The sequence below is a fragment of the Triticum aestivum genome, chromosome 3B (assembly GCF_018294505.1).
Source record: "Triticum aestivum cultivar Chinese Spring chromosome 3B, IWGSC CS RefSeq v2.1, whole genome shotgun sequence".
NCBI lineage: Eukaryota > Viridiplantae > Streptophyta > Magnoliopsida > Poales > Poaceae > Triticum > Triticum aestivum.
Window position 1 is genome coordinate 87,201,712 of NC_057801.1, and position 5,308 is coordinate 87,207,019.

Genomic DNA, 5,308 nt, shown 5'->3' on the forward strand with positions numbered 1-5,308 from the left:
GGAGGAAGGCGCCTTTGATTGAAGCATTTGTTCGCGTAGTGACCTTTCTGCTGGCACTTGTTCCAAGTCACTTCTGAGAGCGGACGATGATAAGGAGCATTTGACCTTGGAGCTTGAGACTGAGACTTGTTCTGATAGCCTGGGTTGGGTGGGTGGGAAGATCCACGAGCACCTGAGTTCTTCTGCTGGTAGGGCTGACGAAACAGAGGAGGAGGAAGGTAGAACTTCTGCTGCTTAGCTGCCACTTGTGAGGAAGAAGAAGATTGCACTGCATCCCTGATTCTCTTCTTAGAAGCCTCACACTTGAGCTGAGCACCTTCTTGCTTGAGTGCCATATTGTAGAATTGATCAAACGGAGTAGGCTCAACAAGAATGAGAGCTAACTGCAGATCCTCTCTAAGGCCACCTCTGAATTGATAGATCATACTCTTCTCATCAGGTACATCTTGCTTAGCGAAGCGAGCAAGTTTCTGAAACTGCTTGTTGTATTCGTACACTGACATGTTGCCTTGCTTGAGATTGCGTAACTCCTCACGCTTGCTCTCAACAACACTGGTAGGAATATGGTGAGCTTTAAAGTCCCGACAGAAATCAGTCCAAGTAATCACTCGACCTCCTCTGGAATCCTTGTATTGCTGGAACCAATCAGCTGCCTGATCCTTGAGCTAAAAAGAAGCGAACTTGACATAGTCCTCAGGCCTGACATTGCTGCATTCAAAATGCTTGTTGATATCCACGAGCCAATCATCGGCGTCTGTGGCCTCGACACAGTAACTGAAAGACTTCAGCTGATTTGCAAGGAATTGGTTGAGGGTAGGAAATAGAGGCTGATGATTGAACTGCCCTTGACCTTGATTCCCTTGGTTGCCTTGGCCTTGGTTGCGCTCTTGCATGTGCTGAATCATCATCTGAGCATTGGCGTTTGTGGCTGCCATCAAAGCTTGCCATGCCTCCGGAGGCGGAGGTGGAGGTGGAGGGTTCGCCTGACTCCCATCACTGTGTTCCGGATTCTGACGCGCTGGCGGAGCCATCCTGAAGAGGGTGACATCCGTTAGCATCTTGATAGACAGATAGACAAGTTGAATCAATGGATAGAAATTGCAGCATATAGTCTTCACAATAAACATTCAAACAAAGATGAACGAATGAATTCCAAAGCAAACATCACACGTCCATTAAGGTGAGAAGCCACTTGATAAGAGATTGATGAATGAATTAAACAAGGTACAACTAGAACAAATAAGTGGTAAGGATTACCCAATCACAAACCAAATATCTGCGGGAAGAAATGCTAGAGCTACTTGAATCCCACCTATAAAGTCCCGAAACTTTCTGGTTATGCAATCAGGTGTTGGGGATATAGGGGAAGCAATATATCTCACCCAAACTAACAATCCCTACATCCAGCTGTATCCATCCGTCAACACCTAACCAAGAAACCTTTGGAAATCGTGTACCTCAACCTTTGAAAAGCATCCGTTATACGAGTTATGGCAATACTCCCGAACTCCCACCCCAGTACTGGGTGGCGTCGAGGTTATCTCACCAACAACTGCATAAAAGAGATTTTCGATGTTGGCAAAAGTCAGGTATTCCAGAACTGCAACGATAAAATTGTGACAACAACACCTCAGAGCTCGACTCCCCGGGTCAAAGCCACATAATAGACGGGAGGCACCAAGAACAATGTTCTCATCACAAAACCATCGGAACGATTCCAAGATACCCGCGTGATCCTAAAAATTTTTTTAGTGAAATTTGAGAAGAGGACAGTCAAAACATCTACGTCAGGAGACCTCACCAGAGTGACGAAGGGACTGAGGAGTAAAAGAATCCTACTCTCCGATATATATAATCCTAAGACTCAAAACATTTTTGTTCTATGCTCAACATTGCCAGCAAACAATCAAGCAGGGGGCTCCTAAGTCGGGGATGGCTCTGATTACCAACTTGTAACACCCACGATGCGGCTATATCTCCCACGTGTCGAAGCACGACTTAGAGGCATAACCGCATGGTGGTTTTGTCACAAGAAGGGTCATCTTCACACAATCCCATGTAATGAACAAGAATGGGATAAAGAGAGTTGGCTTACAATCGCCACTTCACACAATACATAAATTAAGATCATACATCATTCAAATACACTCATAGACCGGCTACGGACAAATTCAAATGAAAAGAAGACAACCCCAAATGCTAGATCCCCGATCGTCCCGACTGGGCTCCTCTACTGATCATCTGGAAACGATACATAGTAACGACCAAGGGCCTCATCAAATTCCCACTTCAGCTCAGTTGCGCCATCTGCGCTGGTATCCTCGGCACCTGCATCTGTTTTGGTAGAATCTGTGAGCCACGGGGACTCAGCAATCTCACACCCGCGAGATCAAGACTATTTAAGCTCATAGGTAGGAAAAGGGGTAATATGGTGGAGCTGCGGCAAGCACTAAGCATATATGGTGGCTAACATACGCAAGTGAGAGCGAGAAGAGAAGCAACGCATCGGTCGAGAAGCTAGTAGTGATCAAGAAGTGATCCTGAAACTACTTACGTCAAGCATAACTCAAACCGTGTTCACTTCCCGGACTCCGCCGAGAAGAGACCATCACGGCTACACACACTGTTGATGCATTTTAAAGAAGTCAAGTGTCAAGTTATCTACAACCGGACATTAACAAATTCCCATCTGCCTCATAACCGCGGGCACAGCTTTCGAAAGATAATATACCCTGCAGGGGTGTCCCAACTTAGCCCATCACAAGCTCTCACGGTCAACGAAGGATATACCTTCTCCCGGGAAGACCCGATCAGTCTCGGAATCCCGGTTCGCAAGACATTTCGACAATGGTAAAACAAGACCAGCAAGACCGCCCGATGCGCCGACAAATCCCGATAGGAGCTGCACATATCTCGTTCTCAGGGCACACCGGATGAACACTACGTACAACTAGAACCAACCCTCAAGTTTCCCCGATGTGCCGCTGCAAGTGGCTCTAGTTCGGACCAACACTCAAAGGAGCACTGGCCCGGGGGGTTATAATAAAGATGACCCTTGGGCTCGCTAAAACCCAAGGGAAAAAGGCTTAGGTGGCAAATGGTAAAACCAAGGTTGGGCCTTGCTGGAGGAGTTTTATTCAAAGTGAACTGTCAAGGGGGTCCATAAATCACCCAATCGTGTAAGGAATGCAAAATCAAGGAACATAACACCGGTATGACGGAAACTAGGGCGGCAAGAGTGGAACAAGTCACCAGGCATAAGGCCGAGCCTTCCACCCTTTACCAAGTATATAAGGTTCATTAATTAAACAGGAGATATTGTGATATCCCAAAATATCCATGTTCCGACCAGGAACAAACTTCATCTTCACCTGCAACTAGCAACGCTATAAGAGGGGCTGAGCAAAAACGGTGACATAGCCAAACAACGGTTGCTAGGACAGGATGGTTAGAGGTTTGACATGGCAATAGGGAGGCATGATAAACAATGGCAGGTAGAGCTAACATAGCGCTAGAGCGAGTACTAGCAAGCAAAGATAGAAGTGATATCGAAGGTATGGTCATCTTGCCTGCAAGGTTCTCAAAGTTGTCGAAGGCTTGATCCTCGTAAGCGTTCTCAACAGGTTCCTCGTGCACGTACTCGTCTCCCGGATCTACCCAAAGCAAGAACACAAGAAAAAGAACCACAATAAATCACGGTGCAATGCACAAGCAACATGATGCAATACATGTCATGCTATGCGAGATGTGATATGCAATGCATATGCGTGCTTCGGGAGGAAAAAGGATGAACAAGGCATCAACTTGGCAAACCAAGTATGCCGCTGGAAAGATGAGATGATTTCGGTTGAAATCGATATAAGGATCACCGGGAACGGATGCACGGTTTGCAAATGGCAAGCAAAACAAGAATGGCGCAAAGTTGCGATTAACAGCACGATGCTACTTAGCATGCAACAAGAAACTACGCTACAACACCCCAACATAAAAACAAAACATATGACAGTGATCTACAGGAGATTCTTAACAAAAGAGGAACACTGAGCTACGGCTAAATCACATCATAACAGGTTCAAACAAGCATGGTGAAAGTGCAAAAAATATCAGGTTGGTCATGGCATAAACAGCATCGCGAAGCGATGTTCAAAGCAAGTTATCAACATGCTACAGGAACTTATAATAGCAAAACAAGACATGGCATAAATCTACTCAAAGCATAGATCAAAAGTCCCTTACTGACCATAAGCCAAAAAGGATCAGAAAATATGATGGCACTCATGTAAACATAGCAAGTTTCGTTAACAGACTCAGCAAACAGAGCATGGCATTGACAGAATTACGAAGGCACCTTCGTGAGGTCGATGCACTCACTACAGAGCATTTCATGATAAACTAAGCAGAAGCTATACATGGCAAGAACAACATCATAGCATACACGGATCAACTACAACAACCTTGGCAAAATTGAATAACATGTAAACAGTCTGCCAGGAAACATTTTGAAGCAAAAGTAGAGCACGAAAATTATATGCTAGACTACTCCATAATTTCAAACAGGGGCATCGATGGATAGATCATAACCATATGTTCAAAACATCCTTACCGAAGTAACTCAAAATATGCATGAATCTCTCTGTAGCATCATGTTTACATGGCATCAAAATATCAGCAGAACAGGGACTAAAATCAGCAATATCACGAAGCCTAGTTTGCATGCTTGTGCTAGTCACCACAGTGATCACAAAAATACATGGCAAGTACCTCTACAAAGAAGACATGGCATAGTTCAACTCACATGTAGGGCTCAAGTTCATAAGATGCACACATCAATCATGGTAAAAATGACAAAAGTGCATGTTCTGATAAGAATCTGAAACTAACATTATGAAGCACTCTCCCAACAGCATTTCGGGCATCAAGATGAGCTCAAATTAAAATGATTCAATGAGATGAATGATGTACTCTTTGAGTTGAACAATTCGGTAGGCTACACGCCCAAAACGGAGCCACGGATGCAAAGTTGTGGGGCGATGAACATGCAACAAAAATTAATGCCAGAAAAGACTTGGACGAATTTCGGGGGAGAAGAAAGTCAACCAGAGGGGTGGATCTGGATCCGAGCGCTTGGATCGAGGACGGCCGGCGACGCGGGGACGCAGGTGCCGGAGTTGAGGACGGAGACGGCTCCGGCGAGGGTCGGGGCGACCGGATCTGGCTGGATCCGGCGCCGGCGGCATCGGGCGGAGGCGGGGCCGGGCGGCCAGAGGAGAGGAGGCCGGACGACGGCGGCGGGTGGCCGAGCGGCGAC